Source organism: Neomonachus schauinslandi, chromosome 2, assembly GCF_002201575.2.
Source record: "Neomonachus schauinslandi chromosome 2, ASM220157v2, whole genome shotgun sequence".
In the NCBI taxonomy this organism is placed as follows: Eukaryota; Metazoa; Chordata; class Mammalia; order Carnivora; family Phocidae; genus Neomonachus; species Neomonachus schauinslandi.
Window position 1 is genome coordinate 142,566,036 of NC_058404.1, and position 22,961 is coordinate 142,588,996.

General features: G+C 43.9%; 1 protein-coding gene and 1 non-coding gene across 2 annotated transcripts in view; one reads left to right on the forward strand and one right to left on the reverse strand.

The window, feature by feature from the left end:
* The window catches only part of SHROOM3 (shroom family member 3), a 299,140-nt gene that overhangs the window by 218,308 nt on the left and 57,871 nt on the right, over positions 1–22,961 (reverse strand). The gene's annotated exons all lie outside the window — the stretch shown is intronic.
* Positions 2,242–2,371, forward strand: LOC123324240. Its single transcript, XR_006539720.1, has one exon. It is a non-coding gene; the product is annotated as a small nucleolar RNA SNORA3/SNORA45 family (small nucleolar RNA).

A 22,961-nucleotide genomic window follows, 5' to 3' on the forward strand; every position in this document is an offset into this window, starting at 1 on the left:
CGTGTGGTGTTGTAAAATTCTCACAAACATCTCCAAGGGGTGAATTATATGTCTTTATTTGAAGGCTGAATATAGCTGAGCCCCTTATGGTGCTGGTGTTGGGACACAGGCCAAACCCTCACTTGACTATTGGATTGTACTTCCAATCATCGGTGCTTTTTAGAGTCACCGTTTGACTAATGCTTTCATGGAAATCCTGTCATCTCACCAGCTACACTGTAAAAAGATTCTATTCTATGTACACTCTGAGTGGGAGGGTGTTGGAAGTCGGAATTGCAAAGCCAAGCAAACAGTAGAGCTATTACTACAGTAGGAAGATCGGGAGTCCCTGTTTCTGCTGAATTTAATATATCTGACTGCAATCTGGGAAAGCAAGTACAGTCCTTCACAATTCTTCCTTTTTATACTCTTCAGTCCACTGAGAAGCTACTTAGGAGGATATTCCTTCCAAGACCAGCTAGTCAGTGTCCAGCCTCCCCGGTGTGACCCTCTCTGTCCACAGGATACAGACGCAAAAAGGGAGCAGGGCTTGCTCATCTGCGTGTGGCTTGTTCATCGGGTCCTCCCTGCTCCACGTTCACTTTATTGGAAGCCTGTTTGGGTGTGAGAATTAAAGATTGCATGTGCTGTGTTCCTCTCCCCGGAGACAAAACCTCTCCCTGGGCTTTTCTTCCTCAAAGTCATGTGTTTCACCGCGTGAGTGTTTATTGCTTATTTGCCTAGAATGTTCAATTCAACGTCCACCAAGAAAAGAGGAAAAGTACCTAAATATACTAAATATACCAGAACTATACACAAGTTTTAATCCTCAGGAAGCTCTTCCCCGTCTCAGTGGTATTTACTCCCGGTTAAGCCCTGAAGGAACCGAGAGGTGTGTCTCTATTACCAAGACCCGGGGGGAGGGAGAGTCGCACCGTGGCTGGGAGCTGGCATGGCAGCTGAGCTAAGCCTTGCTCTGGGAACCCAGAAACTGAAGGTGCCTTTCATGAAGCAGATCCCCCACAGAAGACGGCAAATGAACACGAACCTGCAACACCACACACCCAAGTTTTCAACTTTCTGTGATGTTTATTGAACACTTTGTTAATCTGTGCCTTACAAAACCAGCTCACTACTGACGCAGCAGAGACAGTTGTCATTTACCCCTAAATGCCTTCCCATTTGCCTTGTAAGCAATGACTTTTTCAGACAAGACCTTGTTTTTTCACTGTTAAAAATGAGAATCTCTGAGGAAAAAAGTAGATATTAGATCTTTAGATAGCACCACTCACCTCACGAGAACTGGGCCAGGAACCTCAGCAAAGGGGGAAATTGTGCTAAATGTGTTTAGAGGAATAAAACCAATAAGAAATAAAGCTTGGGTACACTATACCATTCATTTTGTAAGAAAGTTCTACTGTATTGCTAAAGCTGAGAAAATACTTCCAAATCACATGACTGCAGTCAACATCCAGACCTAGAGCAAAACTACTAAGCAGTAGGATTTGTGCCATAACAAAGATTTTCAAAAGAAAGAAAATTATGTAAACCTCCCCTCCTCCCTCCCTCCAAGCTAGACGGAGAGGTAATTAAAAAAAAGAAAAGAAAAAGAAAGAAAGAAAATCTTTGCTGGGCTGGAAGAAAAGCAAGAAAGAGAGTAAGTCCTTGGTCAGAGTGGCCGACAGAAAGTAGGGGTGATAGAGACCCTCAGACGGCTTTGAGGATCTCGGAGCACGTGACTCGTGACTCCACGCCCCACCAAGAATCCTGCAAGGAAATATTCTCACGGAGAGCCGATGCCAACACAAGGGGCTATAGTAGAGCAGGACAAGTTGAGCCAAGAGACAATCTAAGATAAACCCACCACCACCAAGTCCATGCTTCCTGTCATGTCAGAGCAAGACAGAAGAGCAGCCGAAACCTTCCCATGGCTTCCCTCACACCCTCCCCCCATGAGGCTGGGCAAGAGCGGCTGAGAGAAAGCCAGTGGACTGGGAATGCTCTTATCACTGTGTGTGACGAGAAGCCAAAGGGCGGGGGCAGACTATGGACGTCGGCAGTGGATGGCAGTGAAGACAGATGCCAACAGCCACAAGGAGGACTTGGCAGTTAGCTGCCCACTCTTTAAATGTCCAGATCATATGTGACAATGCCAGGAACCAAGATCGTCTTATCCTTAGGGGGAAGGTTAAGAAAATAAAAAAAGAGTGGGAGGAGGAGAAGAATCTTGAAGTAAGAATTTACTCAAGAAGGACTGGGTTTCCCAAGACTAGAGTCGCATCCTGACATAGTTCTTGTCCTGCTGTGCTGGAGTTCTTGGAGAGAATTTGCTGGTTTTTTTTTTTTTTTTTTAAGATTCTATTTATTTGAGAGAGAGACAGAGAGGGCATGAATGGGGGAAGAAGCAGAGGGAGAAGGAGAAGCAGACACCCTGCTGAGCAGGGAGCCCAACGCAGGGCTCGATCCCAGGACCTTGAGATCATGACCTGAGCCAAAGGCAGATGCTTAACCGACTGAGCCACCCAGGCGCCCCGAGAATCTGCTGGTCTTGATTGACTGGCAAGGGCAGGCAGCACCCCCAGGAGTGGCCACGACAGAAACATGCTCCCACTGGCTCTTAGATGGAGTAGCTTGGCAGACATCATCCCTCATACCCATCAGGGAGCTGGTACCTGCCACGGTGTGTTATAAACCCTTTCCCCGTTCTTCTAGGACTACTATGAAGCTCTGGGGAAGGAAAACCTCCCAAAGCAGACAGTCGTGGCAAAGGTCAAATTCTTCAGCAGAAGAGCTAAAGAGAAGATTAAGGGTAAAAGGGGGGTAGGGTGGGAACAGGGGGCTGTGTCCTGGTGTTTTGAAGTCACATGGAGGAAGGGCCATTAAATGCTAACCAGTGCTTTTCAAAAAAAGGACTGGGTTTTACATGAGAAGTAATTGAATTTCCTTTGAATTAGAAAGATTTTGTTTTCTATTATTAAGAAGAAACTGGGGCTCATGAGTTAATTTAATTCAATTATGGAGAAATAAAATTACTTCTTAGCTCACTTGAGATTGACAACAGCAAAAAATTTACTCCCTTGACACATTTTAGTGTAAATACACTGTTACTATTTCAATTGTATCTCAAGTTTCAGAATGAGAGGCTTGAGGCCCTCTTAAAGGAGTTTTACCCCTCAGTGCAGGAATTAGAAGGAGCTTTTTTTAGGAGATGTAGTGAGGAGGGGGTGAGCATTGGGGTTGTCGCCCAGGACCCACGGCCCCCTTCCTTCAGTGAAGCAGCCTTGGTGACCTCACCCCCTCTCCTGTTGGGAAAGCCCAGCCTTGGCCAATCGGCACATGACCTTCCCCCGAGGGGGTTCGTCATGGGTGAGCAGCCACCACCGAGGACAGGCCTCCTCTCTCCCGAGATGAACACCGACACACGGCACCAGCCTTAGTTTGAAATGGACACCACAGAAGGTAAAGAAAAGATGTCTGGCAAAGCGCTAAATCAAATCCACCCTGAGACCCCTGCTTCTGAACTTTCCAGGACTGAGTCCCTCGGTCGCTTACTGCTGAACCCCGTGTGAGTTGGGCTTTGTGTTACGTGCAACCGAAAGAACCTGAAATGTCATGGTTCGAGAAAGGGACTTTCTCAGCCGCTAAATCTCAATGTCTGAGTAAAGTAGGGCCTCACAGTCGTTACCTCATACTTTAATGCTTTTTTTTTTTCCTACAAGGGTATTCAATGAGAAAAACCCACAAAGAAGTAAAACCGAATTCTATGGAGTGAAAAACCCAGGGTATCCTTTTTTCCCCCCATATTTCACATTTATCTTCCCTTCAACCTGTGACATCATTCTCCTGGTGACCTGTGCACGATGATCTCTCTTTCTTTTCCTTCCTCCCTCTTCTTTCCTGCCTTAAAGACAGGAGGGGAGGGGCGCCTGGGTGGCTCAGTCGTTAAGCGTCTGCCTTCGGCTCAGGTCATGGTCCCAGGGTCCTGGGATCGAGCCCCGCGTTAGGCTCCCTGCTCAGTGGGAAGCCTGCTTCTCCCTCTCCCACACCCCCTGCTTTCTCTTTCTCTCTCTCTCTCTCTCTCTCTCTCTCTCTCGCTGCGTCTCTCTCTGTCAAATAAATAAAATCTTTAAAAAAAAAAAAGAGAGGAGGGGAGAACGAGGGGCAGGAGCAAGAGAGAGAAGACAGGCAGGCTGGCAGGCAACCTGCTTCTGATTGGGTGGAAGGAACATTCCTTCTTAGCTCTTACATAAAACTATGAATGTGTGCTCCCATTGTTCAGGGATATTGGGTGACTCCGAGAGAACAATCCATTCCACAAATTCCACTGACAGCTCATGAGCAGGTGATGCAAGCAGTGGGACACAATGCATGGGGATTGTTTGCTCTGTCATGGCTCTCAAGCCTGGCCGCTACAGGATTCTTATATTTCACTCACTCAGTTTCTCTCTCACAAACCACTCCTAGGCTCTTAGGGTGACCTCCCAGGCCAGAGTTTAGAACAAGCCACTGGACAGGACACTTATCAAAGTGCAAACATTGACTTTACAATGTGGCAGGTAAAAATAACCTGCCCGAGTGAGACTCCAAGTGCGTCAGGGGAGGCCAGTGTCCTGGGTGGTATACAGTGTACCCAAGACTTCCTCCTGGAGGCCTTCTCTCCCACGTTCTTTTCTTTCTTTCCTGTGGCTGCAAACTGACCACGGTCAAAGGAGGCCGCTGTCTTTACGATGTTAGATTTTTAAGTTTCTGCCCTTTCTGATCTATTCTTTGCCTTTTGGGAAAACAGACAAATTCCAAATTGACTGCTGCATACAATAGCAGTGCAAAGGAGCCCACTAGCATTGATTGGTTACTTCATTCATTCATTCATTCATTCATTCATTCATTCATCTGGCATCCAGGGCATGCAAATCCAGGAAGAGAGGTACAATTCCCAAGGCTTGGTTTCAGCTCACAAAACCAATGATGAGGTTGGGAGGGAATCTGAGGCTAAAGTCCAGACTACTCCGGAGGTAACACGTGGGTATGGCTCAGGGCCTGGCCAGGGAAGAGCAGAGGATAGGGCAAAATATTTTCAGATGTGATGCAGGTGGGGAAATGCCCCTGCTAAATAATAATAATTGGATCCTTGCATCCATGCTGAAGCAAGGGTGAGTTTAGAGTCAACATCCTGCTAGTTAGAGCTAAATCACATTAGGTTCTGTGCTTGGAAGAGTGAGACTGAAAAATTCTACTGGAAGAACTCTCAAAACTCTACATTAAACAATCCAATTGGAAAATGAGCAAAAGACATGAAGAGACACTCAAACCAAGAGGATATATGGTGACACATGAAAAGGTGTTCAACAGGACTAACCATAAGAGGAATGCAAATTAAAACCACATTGAGATATCATTAAATACCTGTTAGAGTAACTAAAATAAAAAATAGTAATAATGACAAATGCTGGCAAAGATATGGAGAAATTTGATCTCTCACACAATGATGGTAGGAACATAAAACGCCACAGCCATTCTGGAAAATAGTTTGGTAGCTGCTTTAAAAACTAAACATACATTTACCTATGACCCAGCAACTGCACTCCTGGGCATTTACCCCAGAGAAATGAAAACTTATGTTCCATATAAGTATACGACTGATCACAGCAGCTTTATTTGTAATAGCTCATAACTGGAAACAACAAAAATATTCCTCAGTAGGTGAGTGGTTAAACAACCTGTGGTATATCCATACCATGGAATACTACTCAGCAATAAAAAGGAATAGTATTTATATAACATTACCAAAGTGACAAAATTAGAAATGGAAAACAGATTAGTGGTTGCCAGGGGTTAGGGACTGTGTAGGAATAACATGTGGGGGATGAAATAGTCCTATATTTTGATTACACTGGTGATTACATGAATTTATATATGTGATAAAATGGCATGGAACTATACACATGCATTGTACCAATGTCAAATTCCTGGACTCGATATTGTACTACAATTATGTAAGATGTAACCATTCGGGGCAATTGGGTAAAGGATTCACCAGAACTCTTTCGTACCATTTTTTGCAACTTTCTGTGAATTTATTATTATTTTAAAAAAATTTTTCTGGGGGTGGGGCACCTGGATGGCTCAGTCAGTTAAGGGTCTCCCTTTGGCTCAGGTCATGATCCTGGAATCCCATGATCAGTCCTGCATCGCCCCCCTCCCCAACTCAGTGGTGAGTCTGCTTCTCCCTCTGACCCCCCCCCAACTCTCATGCATTCTCTCTTTTACTCTCTCTCAGATAAATAAATAAAATCTTAAAAAAAATTTTTTTTGACCTTACCAAGAGTTTCTGGACCTAAGCCAGATGCTGTGACTTCTGTGGTTTGGGCTCTCCAGCATCCATTTAGCAGTGGTCTCCTGTTCACTGTACCCAAATTTCCTCAGTGGGACCCCCTCTTAGCCACTCTCTGCCCAGATAGTTCCAGTGAAAACACATGACCTGGGCCTAGGCGGTCAGCATATCATGTTCCCCTGAGCCAGTCTAGACTGGATTTTGCTGGAGCTGGAATAGAAATAATTGCTCTTTTGCACTGGACTCAGATCTGGAAGGATAGAGGTCTGGGAACCACATAAGGGGCCGTGAATGACACTGTTGCCAGGGAAACGTTAAGTGAGAAAAAGAGAAAGAAATTCCTTTCCGAGGAAATCGTGTGAGTTTTGCGTCCAGTCATGCCTACCTTTGGACTGTTCTGTTTGTGAGCCAACACATCTCATAAATCCCGGAACAGGCGGCCCTCTGCTGGTTACCATAACACCTGGATATTGAGCAGTTAATGTAATCCAGGGAGAGAAAACCGCCTACCCTTCCAGAAACAAAACTGCAAAGAGCTCTCAAGGTTGCCCACGAACCCATCTCCTTGGATCAGTGGTACTAATGGAAACCTGTTCTCTGGGACTCGTGGCCACAAATCCACTGCATCTACCCTCCTAAGAGTTGATGCTGAAACCTAACACCTGCCATGGGGGAACGGGAGGGGTAGGGCAGGAAGGGGTCACGTTTCATTAAATAAGGAGGAATACCGATCCTCTGAGCAGATAATATTTAGGACCCTGTCTCTCCCTCCAACTCCACATGTCATTCTGATTTTTCATTTTCTCATTTTATTTTGCTTACCATTTTGCTTCCAAATGCCTTCATGTATAGCCCAGTTTTTGTCTCCTTTCTCTTGTTTGCCCCAGTCACAAGATCCATGGTTCTGACCCGGCCTAGTCTCTGTCCTCCTCTCTCTTGTCCCTCATGAGGCCCCGAGGAGGTCTGAGGCCCACACCTTCCCTCTCCTCTAGCCCCCGCCTCCCCATCTCGGTGAAAACGGGGTTCTTTCCACCTGTGCTCTGGGTCCCAGATCCTCAGGATTCCTTCTGCTCGCCCTTATACACATGCCCAAATTTCTCTCCTCATGTGAAAACAAACACTGGCCCTCACCCTTTGCCTCCTGCTAATGCTTGCCCTATCTCTCTGCGCTTCTCAGGCAAGTTTCCGGAAAGAACATTCTACCTTGATCGGCTCTGTGCTGCCTTACCTTTTATTAAATGCCTAGTCCTTGGCCATCTGGCCTCTGCCTTATTGAAACTGCTCTCTGAGACCTCCCAGCTGCAACATGGAAAGGACTGGTGTGAGTCTCAGTGTTTGCAGCCCCTGTGCGCTGCCTGAAGTTGTTGTCCGCTCCCTCCCCACAAACGCCCTCTCTTGGACTCCCTGATGCCACGCTCCTGGTTTTCTTCCCACCTCTCTGTCCACTTCTCCGCAGTCTCCTTGGCGGGACCTTCTTGTTTTGCCCTGCTTCTCAGAGATTCGTGCTTGGCTTTCTGTGTGTCATTACATTCTTATCGTCACCACACTCTAACTGGGAAATCTCCTCACAATCTGTGACTTCACTTAACACCATTACAAGTTGCCAAGTCCATTTCCTGGGCTCCAGGTCACCTCACTTGAGGCCCTCCACCAGGGTCTTCAAGTTCCCCCTGTCCAAATGGAGCACAGCCTCTGTCTCCTTCTCTGCAGCCCTCCCTCTCTTCCTCCTGCATCCCTTGTAGGGAAGGGCGGCACCAACCACCCAGGCCCCCAAGCCTCCCCTTCCTCCCTCCGTGTGGTCAGTAGCTCAGCCCTCTGTGTTTTAGCTCATTCCCAGTCTCTGACGCTCCTGATTTCTTACCAGCTTATCCCACCTGGCTCATCTCCAGGTTTCCCCACACACCTAGCCCCCAGACAAAAATGTGGTTAGGTTCCACCTTGCTTCGAGCCCTGCCTTGGCTGCTCCTGGTCTTCCTGGTGAGGGCTTCTCTCGATGCCGCACCCTCAATGACAGGCTTCCTGCCTTTCCTCCTGACACTTCCCCAAGTGCGCCCTCACCCCCGCAGCTGACTCCTACACTGACCTTCCAAACGGTTCAGCTGGGTGTCACTTCTTTTTTTTTTTTTTTTTTAAGATTTTATTTATTTATTTGAGACAGAGAGAATGAGAGACAGAGCGCATGAGAGGGAGGAGGGTCAGAGGGAGAAGCAGACTCCCTGCCGAGCAGGGAGCCCGATGCGGGACTCGATCCCGGGACTCCGGGATCATGACCTGAGCCGAAGGCAGTTGCTTAACCGACTGAGCCACCCAGGCGCCCTGGGTGTCACTTCTCATGGAAACCCTTCTAATGTGCCCAAGCTGGCTCTGTTCCTTCCCATGTGCATGGAGACGGTCACGGTACGTATCCTTATACCGTGTCCTCCATAACAGCAAGATAGCCTCATGGGCAAGGGAAGGGTTTCTTTTTTTTTTTTTCTTTTCTTTTGTATAGCACATTTTTTCCCCCAAATTTTGAATTTGAAGATTAAATAGTGCCCCCCCCCCCCAGGATTCTGCCTACACAGTACCTATGAATATGACCTTATTTGGAAATAGGGTCTTTGCAGATATAATCAAGATGCGTCATATGAGATTAGGATGGGCCCTAATTGAATGACTGGTTCCTTATAAGAAGAGGGAAATCTGGACAAACACACAGGACGAAATATCACATGAAGAGAGAGGTGAAGATCGGAGTGATGTCTGAAAGAGGCAAGGAAGGATCCTCCCCTACAGGCTTCAGAGGGAGCGTGGCCCTGCCACCACCCTGATTTCAGACATCTGGCCTCCCAAGCAATGAGAATGTGAATTTCTGTTGCTTTCAGCTACCCAGTTTGTGGTACTTTCTTATGGCAGCCCTAAAAAACTAATAAAATGATCTTATACAGAGAGAAACACAGCAATATGCAGTTGACCCTTGAACAATGTGGGGGTTAGGAGCACGAACCCCCTGCATCATTGAAAATCCACTTATAACTTTTTTTAAGTTTTTTCCCAAAAATCCACTTATAACTTTTTATAAGTTTTCCCAAAAACTTTACTAATAGCTGGAAACTGTACCAGTAACATAAGCAGTCTATTAACACACATATTTATGTTTTATGTATTATATACTGTATTCTTACAATAAAATAAGCTAGAGAAAAGAAAATGTTAAGAAAATCATAAGGAAGAGAAGATACATTTAGTACTGTACTATATTTATCAAAAAAAAATTTATATAAATAGGCCTGCACAGCTCAAAACCTATGTTGTTCAAGGTTTAACTATAGATATTAATATACCTATTAATATAAAATATAAAATCAAGTGTAACATAAAATATAAAATAGATAATATATTTATTAATATAGATATCAATTTTTAAAAAGATTTTATTTATTCATTTATTTGAGAGAATGAGAGAGAGAGAGCACATGAGAAGGGGGAAGGTCAGAGGGAGAAGCAGACTCCCTGCCGAGCAGGGAGCCCGATGCGGGACTCGATCCCGGGACTTCAGGATCATGACCTGAGCCGAAGGCAGTCGCTTAACCAACTGAGCCACCCAGGCGCCCTAGATATAAATTTTTTCACTGAATCATTTGAAAATTTTAGAGATCATGACATTTATCTCTCAATACTTTAGTATGTATCTCCTAAGAGTGAAGACATTCTTGTATAATTACAATATCATCATACTCCGAAAATGTAACCTTAATACAATAATATAGATTATATATATTACATAATATATAACATAATATATATTTGAACTTCCCAATGGTCATAACAACGACTTTATAGCTTTAAAAAAAAGTTCAGAATTCAATCAAGATTCAGTTACTGTATTTAATTATTGTTTCTATAACCTCCTTATAGAGCAACCGTTCTTTGTCTTTATTTTTTTCTTCTCTTAACATTGACATTTTTAAAGAGTCTAGACCAGTTTTGTACATTGCCCCCAAATTTGGATTTGTCTGATTGTTTCTTCATGATTAGATTCAGGTTAAACCAGTTTGGCAAAGAGCTACAAGGGTGACATTGTGTCTTTCTCAGTACATCACATCGGGAAGCACCTTATGACATTGATTTTGTTTGCTTTGTTTTGTCTTAATTTTTTATTTGAGTATAGGTGACACAACGTTACATTCATTTCAGGTATAGGACACAGTGATTTGACAAGGTTATATGTTATGCTATGCTCACCACAAGTGTAGCTACCGTCTGCCCGTATGACACCTGATTTGATTACCAATACTCATTACTGGCAACGGTAAGTTTGATCACATGGTTAAGGTAGAGGATTGTGTCTTACTGTATTCCCAGTATTTATCAATAGGCCTGGGACCCAGGAATTGTTCATTGAATGAATCAATAAATGACCCTTCTGAAGTCCAGTAGTCTACACTGAAACTAAAAAATTTGAAACCTTAGCAACATGTGCAACTTCATACCAATCATCTACATCACCTCCTATTAATCCTGGACATCACTGGGCCACAGTGACTTTGTCATCCCCGCTTCTACCATGTTAATGCTCCACACTATGATGTGAAATCTGTTGTGCAGAGTGGTACTGGCTTATAGAGAGTTGTACTGTGAGCTTAGGAGCTGTGGAACATAGCTATCAGGATGGCTGTCTGTAACACTCAAAAATAAAACAAACTGACTCCAATGTCACTGTTTTCTTCCAAGATACTTTATTTAGGTCCCAGAAATTTAGGCCAGTCACCAGAGTTAGCTAATATGTTTGTAACAGCCAATTATAAAATGTTGATTTTGAAAATTATCTGTTTATCTTTCAACACACAGCCTTCAGATCACCTAAAACCCCAGGGCTTACTGTCTGTAATTGGTTTCTGTCCACCATATTTAATCACTGGTCAATATTTTTACAAAGATACTCAATTTTGATTACAAAGGGAATGTTAGAGATGAGATCATGAATGATTAAAAAAAAAATAAAAGGCTTTTATTATGGAGCCAAATACTAGTGAAGCCATACGATTTAGCTCCCGAAAGCTACCTCAGATCCAAAGATGGAAATACCGGACTTTAATCACTATAACAAGAGTTGTTGTTTCTCACAAACAGCGAGAATTCTCTTCTACAATATGTGGTCCCTAGTTCTAGCTGCCCAAATATTGGCGGAAAGCTGTGGCGAGTGTTCTAATTGGCTTAGTCTGAGCTAACTTCACACACTGCAGGAAGCACTGGCATAACCACACTGGTAAAAAAAGAAAAAGTTGATGAGCTCCCTTGGCTTCAGTGTTTATGAAGTACACCCAGGAAAACTTGGGTGGCCTTAACAGAAATTTAGTAAGGACAAAAATGCAGTCCTTAGTGCCTGTAGTACCGTATCCACTGCTGGACGTCATTCTAACAGAGAAGGGGCGATCTAGATCTCATCAGAGGAGTGTCATCAAGCAATGGTGTTAAGAGGGAAGTCTTGGGGGCCAAACCACCTGAGTTCAAAGTTAAGCCCTGTGACTTACTAGCTGTAGAACTTTGGGCACATTACCTAACCTCTCTGTGCCTCAGTTTCCTCATCTGTAAAATGGGGATAGGACTCACCTCAGGGTTGAGGGAGTTATATGAACTAATATATATGAACTGCTGAGGATGACACCTGGCACATAATACGTAGTCAGGAAATGTTGCTTATTATTACTGTGCCATCATCACCACCACCATTATCTCCTGGAACAACTGGTGAAAATAAAGCAGGGAAAATAAAAAGGAGACTTGGAGGTATATGACTGGTCTCTTCAAAGGCTTGAAATGCTGCCAACAGGAAGAGGGATTAGGTGATTTCCATGGGACCTGGGAGCACATCTAATATCAAAGGGTATAAATTACAGGAATTCAGAATTGAGCTCACTATGTAGGGTACATTGTCTTAATGATCAGAGTTATCTGAAGATTAGAGGCTTGCTCTGAATGAGAGATGTCCCGGGTTACTGGGGTGTTCAATCCCACCCTGGATGATCCTGTGGGATTTAATAATTAGCTGGAAGACTGAATTAGGTGATCCAAAAGAAGATAGCCTTGTGAGTCTATAATCAAATACACCCATTAAAGCATCAAGCACAGTGTTAAAGAATGATTAAAATATAAGAAGCTCTACACAAATCAAAACCCCTATATTGCAATACTGCCACACCTCACACCTCCCAAATCTACTCATGAGTCATCCTGATTTCCACCTGATACCCACATAAACAGGAAAGAGATGCAGTAAAGAGATATCACCTGAATAACACACTCAGGGACACCTGGGTGGCTCAGTTGGTTAAGCGCAGACTCTGGATTTCAGCTCAGGTCAGGCTCTCAGGGTCCTGAGATGGAGCCTCAAGTCGGGCTCTGCACTCGTCACAGAGTCTAATTCTCCCCCTCCCTCCGCCCCTCCCCCCTTCTTGTGCATGCTCACGCTCTCTCTTTCCAAAATAAATAAATCTTTAAAAACAAAATACACTCAGACGCATATACAAAAGCATAGGAAGCACCTTATACTATAGGAGTTTAAGTTCTAACATGAGTCAGCGTATATGGTAAGAATCACATACAGTCAAAGTTGCCCTGAAAAATCTAGAAAGGCACCACCTTAGCAACTGTTTCTTTGTAAGCTGAGCACAGTTTCCCCCGTGTTGTGAATGGTCTCTGCTTCTCTGGTTCAGCACTAAATAAAGGAGTCGGCTTGAATTTCAGTGCCAAGTTCTATGAAAAACATATATGTTTAGACAGTACACTCTGTCAGGGGGAAAAGAGATTTGTTCCCTAGCGAGATGAGACTAAATGAGACCAATGAGATTCATGTCACCCACTCGTTCTCACTTCAGGACACATACTCAGTGAGTAGAACAGCAAACTAAATTGATTTTCCTATTTTGTCTATTTCTTTTCTTTTTCCTAATTATCCAAGGGCACAGAGTTGAAGTCACTGAAGTTAAATGCACTGCTCTGAATTTCAGAGCAAACCAGGGCTTCTAGTCGGCAATCGCTATCTTTCAGTCTCTGGTTTCTATGACTACTCCCTGGCCCCTGGAGATGCACTTGATTGTTTATCCAGTGCCCTCCTTTCTTCTGGAAAAGGCACCCCCTTCACCGGGGGAACTGCCCCTTCCCGGCTGCGGTCTGTGATTCCAGGGTACCACCCACTGGAATGCCTCGGTGGCCATGCAGCAGGCATGTGACCTAAGCGGGGCCAATCAGGAGCCTCCCCTGGGATTTCTGCACCCGCTGAGAGTAGTTCTCAGCCTATGGGCTGAAGGAACACAACAAGCAGAGAGCACAGCGTCCAGAGGTGGAGGAGGGGTTCCTGGCTCCATTCCTGTCCTGGTTCCAGTAATCTCGAGGGTCCAACAGGCCCTTGCCCTTCCTGTGGTGATCCAATAAATAGCTTCTTTTTGCTTAATTGGGCTTAGGTCACTTCCAATAAAAGGAATTTTAATACAGTCCTCAAGGGTTTGAGTCCCTGACCTGTACCAATCTCAATATTCTCCAGGCAAATGAGAGAGTACACAGAAATAAGCTTGGATACCTGGTGCCAAACTTGTTACAGTGCATGTTTGGAAAGGCGTTCATTTTCCAGCAGGTTCCATGGAGCCCTACGAGATGTGAAGAGCCATTTAAATCCTTGCAAATCATTCAGATTATGTAACACACACACACACACACACGCAAACACACACAAACACACACACACGAAAGGCAAGGAGGGAAGAAGAAGAGTCAAAATGAAAGAAAACCCTGTGCTTTAATGAGAATTCCCTCTACCTTTGCCTCTGTCTTTCAAAGTTATCTGATCAAGGCTCTCATTTAACCACAGCAAACATTTCCTGCGTGCCTGGTATGTGCCAGAGGGGGAGATAGGTTGGAGGAGACTACACAAATAAATATATGCGGTCCCTGTCCTCAGGCGGCTCAGCACCTAAAAGATTCTCAAGGTTTGAGTCTCCTCAAAATACCTCCAACAGATTCATTGATTCTTTGTTCCCCTATTTATCAGAAGTTGAGATAATTTGGTATTTGATATGATTAGTAAGAGTCTAGCTCTCACTCTTCACTAGGAACACACACAGACACACACACACAGCATCAAAATAACAATCTTAATTTCTGAGAATTACTTGAGTAGACATTTTCTTATAACAAATAAATCTCTCATTTTGAAATATGTCCTTCTGGATTTTTTTAAAAAGATTTTATTCATTTATTTGACACAGAGAGAGAGAGTGCACTCACGCACAAGCAGGGGGAGTGGGAGAGGGAGAAGCAGGCTCCCCCCTGAGCAGGGAGCCTGATGCGGGGCTCGATCCCAGGACCCTGGGACCGTGACCTGAGCCGAAGGCAGCCGCTTAACCAACTGAGCCACCCAGGTGCCCCTCCTTCTGTATTTTTATAGAGAGAAACTGAATTAAGGAAATTTACCCCAAATAATTCAGCATTTCGTTGGAAGGAAAAAAGCTTCATGTCCCCCTTCCTAACATGAGCCATTGTTCTGTTGAAGCCACAATGTCACAGGGAGGTGGCTAGTAGATCATTCGACCCACATCCTTTTACAGGTGGTACACCTAGGAGGCCTTGGCTCAAGGAGCAGTCCAAGGCCACACAGTGACAAGTTCTGGCCCAGGGTCCTACTCTGCAAACACCTGGCTGTTTCCTCCCTCTGCTAGCATGCTTAGGCCTCACTGACCTGGGAATTAGCAGAACAGATCCCAGGATGCTGAAGAAATTTCGAAAATGACCTCAGCCACCGACTGAAGCCTTAATGTCCAAAAAGAAAAAGAAAAAGCCCTAAGATTTCTCTAGTAAGTCAACACTCAACCAAGAGAAATTCTTTAAATTTCATTTCAAAGGACAAGACTCCCAAATCTTATCTATCTAGCACATCGTCTGAAAAATGACAAGTTAGTCAGATAGGAATTCTGAGAAGCCACCCAGTCAGAGCTTAGATTAGCAGAGCTGAGAATAGTCTGCTGGGCGTGCAGGGTTAGGAATATAATGTACTTGGGATGCATGCAGCTTTAGTGCTGGGAATGGGAAAGGGAAGGGAGTGGGCCTCTCTGGACATTCTGTCTTTAATAGTCCAGGTAATTTGCCTACAGCTATGCAATGCCCCCTGCGAATAAACCAGGGTGACTCGTCAGTTCCTGGACAATGAGGGTGTGATCCAGGATGGGCAAATACGTGATCTCTTCCCCCCTTGCACCCAAGGCAGGCATTTTCCACTTATCAGAGTTCAGACTCTTTACAACAGAGCGGACCAGGCAATTGTCACTTAGAAAAAAACCTTATTGCTACCCTTGCAATCGTCCTTTGAGCACTAAGTATCTAATCCCTTTGCACAACTAGGGGTGAGAAAGTCACCCAATCCGTAGCCCTAGGGAACGTATTTGAAGACAGTTTTAATGATAATGAAATGAACAGAAGTTTCACAGAGTGAAATTTCCTCAAGTGAGAACATAACACATCATTGAATTCTGGATATGATGAAAGTTTAGCTGGAAACAAAACTCCCCGCATGGGCTCGCTCAAAGCAGGTTCCCAGGCCTCCCTTGTAATACTTTTTTTCCCCCCATAAATTTTCCCTTGTGTTTGTGGACTGGGGTTGGAATTGGAGGTAGCAGCTATAACTCAGGAAAGGGACCCAGGACCAGAAACTTGGAGAACCAGGACTGGAGACAGAACTCAAGTGCACTGTTTGATTGGACTTTCCCCAGGGATTGGCCCTGGGACTTTGCATTTCTGTCAAGTACTTAATGGCATTATATCTATTAGCTGATGACTTTGGTTTCCTTTTTTAAAAATCATACTCCTTTTCTCATAAATTGTGACCAAAGTGCTATTACTAGAGTGTCAGCTGACTAAGGCCATTCAGTGCAGGGATTTCTCTAGGTTTCCAGGTAGGGACTCAAGTAAGGTCAAGTCTGATGGCCTTGCAAAGGAACCCCGCCCTTCACACCATGAGCAGCTCTGCTTAGAGCTTCATCTACTCTCAACACAGGGGAACTAATGGGGCAGGGAAATAGGATGACTTGAACTTCAGAAATATTTTCATAATGTGAAGGGTGGATTTTAGGGAGGGCAAGATTAGAGACTAGAAAATTGGTAACAACACTATTGCAATTGACCAAGAGAGATGAAGAAAGATGGAGAGAAAAGATGGAGAAAAAAGAACAAGTTTGAGTAGGAGTAGTAGGTAAAATGAGCAGCCTTGGTGACTGATTGACCATAGAGAGTGAAGGAGAGGGAAGACTCTGGGTGGACCAGAGGAGGAGGACCAGACCCCCATTCCCTCTTAGTCTACTGCTAGCTTCCACAGTTCTCCACTAACCTGACTTTCCCAGCCTCTCTCATTGTCTTTGTTTCATTATGAACTATCATTTCTGATTATTAGAAGTGACTCACCTGTAATGGTATTCCATGTCAGGCCCTATGTCAATAAGCTGAGCTTTCTAGCCATCTGGTGTTTGGTCAAGACAAATTCATGTCCAAAACCTTGAATTAATTATTCACTCATAAAATTGTAACAGTTGGGTGAGAATGATAAGTCATCTATCCTAGGTCAGAAGAAAGACTTCTCAATGTGACTCAATACGGGGCTTCTCAGTATGACTGTAAATAATGGAATTAAATTTGGCAATGGAGAACATTTATCCAAACAAGTTTCAGCTTGAGTTTAAATGGTTTTTAAATGGGGAGCACCTGGGTGGCTCAGTCGGTTAAGTATCTGCCTTCGGGTCAAGTCATGATCTCAGGGTGCTGGGATGGAGCCCCGCATCAGGCTCCCTGCTCAGCGGGGAGCCTGCTTCTCCCTCTCCCTCTGCCTGCCACTCCCCCTGCTCATGCGCTCTCAATCTCTCTCTCAAAGAAAGAAATAAAAATCTTCAAAAAAAATAAATGGTTTTTAAATGTAATATTCAACTCTAGTTAATGACTGATGCTGCAAAGCAAGACAAATTTCACATCCTCAGTTCATGAATTCCATTGAAATAAAAACCAAGCCATTGAAGCATTTAAGGGCAAAGGGCAATTAGAAGACTGGAAACAGTGGTCAATTTATTCATTAGAAGCTCAAAAGGCAATAATAAATAGGTAAGAACAATTTGAAGACCACAGCCCAAATGACCCTCAGAGAACAAGGAGAGAAATTTTCTATTTTGTCAAAAATCATGGAATCAGCCTCCCTTTTTCTTTTTTTTTTTTTTTTTTTTTTTTTTTAAGATTTTATTTATTTATTCATGAGAGACAGAGAGAGAGAGAGAGGCAGAGGGAGAAGCAGGCTCCCAAGGAGCAGGGAGCCCGATGCGGGACTCGATCCCAGGACCGTGGGATCATGACCTGAGCCGAAGGCAGACGCTTAACCATCTGAGCCACCCAGGCGCCCCAGCCTCCCTTTTTCTTCTTGTATTCTTATTTTCTTTCTTGTGCTAAACATTTTCTTTGTTTATTTATTATCTTTTTCTCCTTCCCCACACTTCATTTCTAATTATAATTGGGTTATATTTCAACTAGTATATATATTTTTTAAAGATTTTATTTATTTATTTTTTAGAGAGCGAGTGAGAGAGAAACAGCATGAGAGGGAAGAGGGTCAGAGGGAGAAGCAGGCTCCCCGCTGAGCCGGGAGCCCGATGCGGGACTCGATCCCAGGACCCTGGGATCATGACCTGAGCCAAAGGCAGACGCTTAACCATCTGAGCCACCCAGGCACCCTCAACTAGTATATTTTTTAAATAAAGTTTCACGTGTCATGTTTTATTGTGATATAATTTACATGCCATAAAATTAAGTTCACATATCATAATATTCACCCTTGCTAACCATTATAATTCAGTAGTTTTTAGTATATTCACATTGTCGTGCGGCCATCACCACCATCTAATTTCGGGACATTTTCGTCACCCCAAAAGAGGCCCTCGTATCCGTTAGCAGTTACTCCCCACTCTCCCCCACATGCAGCCCCTGGCAACTACTAATCTACTTTCCATCTTTACGGATTTGCCTATTCTGGACATTTCATATAAATGGAGTCATACAATATGTGGCCTTTCATGATCTTTCACCCAGCATCATGTTTTCAAGGTTCTTCTATGTTGTAGCATATATCAGTGCTTTGATCCTTTTTATGGCTGAATAATATTTCACAATATGGATATATCACATTTAGTTTATCCATCATCAGTTAATGGCCATCTGGGTTTCCCTCATTTATGGAGTATTATGAATAGTGCTATTGTGAACATTCTTATGAACATTTGTGACATTTGTGTGGATATATGCTTTTACTTCTCTTGGGTATATATCTAAGAGTGGAATTCCTGATCATATGGTAACTCTATGTTTAACTTTTTAAAATTTATTTTAATTTTATTTATTTTTATTTATTTATGAGAGAGAGAGAGCACAGAGGGAGAGGGAGAAGCTTCCACTGAGCAGGGCTCAATCCCAGGACCCTGGAATCATGACCCAAGCCAAAGGCAGACACTTAACCAACTGAGTCACCCAGGCACCCCTATGTTTAACTTTTTGTGAAAATTCCAAACTGTTTTCCAAAGTGGCTACCAAATGTTACTATGCTTCATATTTTTCACTTAAATATTTAGGCTTTTAGAAATTTTTAAAAAATCAATTAAGTTGCCTCTTGCTTATTAACAGCCCAAATTGAGTTTTAGTGTGGGCCATTGGTCCTCAATACACTCAAGGATTTTAACCCTAGTCCAGAAACTGTAGCACCCAAACATTATAATGATCAGCTAATGACTACCCAGTAGTATATCACTTTTTAAAGATCAAAAATGTCTAACCCAGATAAGAAAAAGCAAAGTCCCAAGTCCTCTAAGTCTCCCCCTTATCCTCAGCATTTTCTCTATGCCTACCAAGTTGAGGACCGAGATTTGTCTCTGTGTTCGCTAATGACAATGAAACCATTTTTTTTTAAAGGCTTTACTTGAGGGGCGCCCGGGTGGCTCAGTCGGTTAAGTGTCTGCCTTCGGCTCAGGGTCCTGGGATCAAGCCCCGCATCGGGCTCCTTGCTCTTCGGGGAGCCTGCTTCTCCCTCTGTCTGCTGCTTCCCCTGCTTGTGCTCTCTCTCTCTGACAAATAAATAAAATCTTTAAAAATAAATAAATAAATAAAGGCTTTACTTCAGCAATTACCTGGCTCTCCTTTCACTCTTGAAGTAACTACCTGTAAATGTGATCAAACAGATGGAAGTACTGTTTTTCCCCAAACTTTAGAAATGGAATCAGCAACCAGCTCTCCCTTTTCCCATGGTCCATTTGAACAGTTTTTTCTAGTATTTACCTGCGGTTCTCTCCCTTTCAGAAGCTAAAGCACACATGCAAATGTCTATTAGGGAGTCACGAAAGGCCCAACAGGACAACAGCTCCGTGGAGGGTCCTCTGAAGTCAAGGGAAATCCAGGACGAGTCTTTGACACAGAATCGACCACCTGCCCTAGCCCCGCAACCGGCAGCTTAACACCAGGCTAGCCTGAGGCCAGTGGCACGCTGCAAAGCACTGAAGCGTCCTGGAGGACTTGTTTGTGCAGCCGTGGGCATGCTCCACGGTTTGGGGACTTTTATGAAATTGCCAAGGAAATCAGTTATGATCCAAGGCTCAGTTATGCTTCTTTCTTCCCTATATTTTAGCAAACTATTAACCATTTTCCACCTGAGCTCCTCCATAAAGCTCTCTCTTCAGTTAGTAATACTTCAGGTCTATGATATGGTCTTGGCTGGATTTTTTGCTAATTCTCCCTCCGTGGGAACACCTCATCCAACTGTAAGAGAAATGTGTAATTCAAGTCTGTTGCATTACTCCCCTCACCCCAAGCCCTCACCCCTTAGGGCCATGTTAGATTTTCTTTACCCACCCCAACCGCCCTCACTTTGGAGGTAATTTGGGTAACGGCTCCCAAAAAGGCCACCAAATTCGAAGATGAAGAATTTCCCCTCTTTGTGCCTTGATCCCCAAACACCCTGCAAAGGGCATAACATCTAAAGCAGGCACGTGAAGGTGGGAAGCGAAGGAATTTTGAGGGAATGGTCAGCATTCCAAATCTACCAGTTTCCTGCTGCAGTTCTCCTTCATTATTCTGTTCTTACCACTTAGCAGGGGAAAAAGGAAAGAAGGAAGAGAATTTTCTCTGAAAATCAAGACTCAGTTCATAGACTAACAGTAACATGGCCTTCCTTTCTGTCGTCTGGAGATGTCCTCCCCACAGAGATCGAGAGCGTCCCAAGAATCTGTTCAAGATCACAGCCAATCATTCTTTATAATCACGGGAGCAAATCTCAGGAATGAGCTGAATGCCTTTGAGGGGAGTTATAAACACAGTTTCAGGTTGCTCAAGTCATACGGCATACATTTAAACCAGTCAACAACTTCTTCCCAATATTATGTGTCAATTTCCTTCTAGTCTATACGCCAAACCTTTAACCGGACACTTGACACTATCTGTTCAGCATTTCCATTCTAATTCCACCTGCATGCTTAGGCTGACTTCTGTCTTGAAGTCCTTAGTCCTTGTAGAAAGGCGATCTATTTTGTTCTCATGCCCACTCCCTTAAGGCCTCAGGTTGAAATTCCTTTCCTAAAGATCACCTGGCCTGGACCTGAACCAGGACCCTGGCCTCTGCCCCTAAAGATCCTCAGAAGCACCTTCTCTAGCTTCTACATTCTGCAACAGCTTTGCCTATCTCACTTCACGGTCAGCCTCCTGCCTTTTCCCTACCCCTTCCCAGCCTACCTGGCCAACAGTCAGCAACCAACCAAGGATCACAGTGTCCCAACCCACAGCTCTGCATTTCCCTCCACAGTTTGTAACTGAGACACATTTGAATGGAATGATAACACAAGGGTGTTTTATTTGAAATTTATTTCCCTGGGTAAGCACTATCAGGCACCCATGTTTTGGAAGAAAGAATCCTCCCAGATTTTAGAAGAAAAATTGTTTTTATTTTGCAACGCACACAGTTGCCACCCTGCCATGGAGCCCCCAGCTTATCACAGGTAAGAATTTGGCAGGTATTTTTCTGAAAAGTGGTAGCCATGATGAAAAGGGCCTTGGGGAAGGGTGTGTGTGTGTGTGACAGGTGCTGAGTAGTGACTCCATACCTTCTATGGATATACTGGAAGAACAGGAAAATCCTGATTATAGTGATAGAAGCATCATTCTAGGGACTTTAAACTTTAGCCCCATAGAAGCCACTAAGAGCAGGCTGTCATCTTAAGTAATTTGCATTTTTTTCACTCGCATTTTTATCACACCCAGTAAGTTGGGGAATATTAGTTTATCCTACTGGCAAATGGTAGCCAAGAGTCTTGTCTTCTGCTGCCACCTTGTGTTTAAGAGGAGAAAGTCCAAATTCATAAAGTTGATCTGGCGATGAGAAATGTGCATTTCAGAGCTGGAGACATCTAAGAAATTCCCTAGCTCAACTTCCTTCAGTTAACAGATAAGGAAACCAAGACCCAGACTGAAACCAAGAGCCCCTTGCTCCTTCCTCTGCACCACACCACTTCTCTGGACAATTACATTCATAGCATATACACTTGGGTCAAGTCCACAACAACTCAGACCATCAATGTACATGGCAGCAAAAACCAGTGTGTCCAAATATGTGTATGTCTCAACTATTAAAAGCATTTACAAGGGATTGCAGTCATATGTGACAGGGCCCAGGAACCAACGATGAGAGCTAACATTATAGAGCTCTCACTATGGATCAGACACTGTGTTAATTACCGGGTCTGTTATCTCCAATTCTTTGAGTCACCTTATGAAGCAACAACTATTATCCTCAACTTACACTTCAGGAAACTGAGGCTTAGAGAGGTTAAATAACTTGCCAAAAATCACACAGCTCCCTCCGGCAGAGAGAGAATTCAAACTTGCGTCTGTGCAGTACCAAGTCTGGGCTCTTAACTCTTTATCATTACGCATCACAGTGACTTTACACCAACCAGCTTCACTTCATAAGAAAGGTTCAAACGGAGATCCCTTAAGGGCCCATTCACTTAGTACCCTTCTTCGTCTACATCCTATGATTTCCCTTCCTTTTGCTCTCCTGTACCATGATCCTCAGACCAGCAGCTTCCCCATCACTCACAAACTTTAGAAATGCAAATTCTTGGCCTGAACACCAGACCTACTGAATCAGGATTTCTAGTGGTTGGGCCTGCCAATCTGAGTTTAACAAGCCCTCGGGGTATCCTGATGGCGATCAGGTTTGTGGTTCACTGCTGTAAATATATAGGTACTTCAACAATAGTTTGAAATTAAAGAATAAGTGGACACAGTATTTTAGGTATCTGTCTAAAAACAGAAAACAGAGAGAATGTATTTCATTTAGGAGAGGCCAAACTCCGATCTTATTTAGCTAGAGGGAAAAGACTCCTGGAATATTTACAGTTTCTTCCAAATCCCACTTGACCCCTTCCCTATTGGCCTTAGAGTTATTTTCTACTTAGCAAGAGAAGCCAAAAGGGAAGAACTGCACAGATGGGCGCAGGTGTTGAGGAGACACATCTCCATCCCCAGGCCGGCACTCAGCACCACCATCATAATGTTCCTATCTGGAGGGGACACTGGTTAAATGCTTTACCAGTAAAACTCCCTGGCCTTT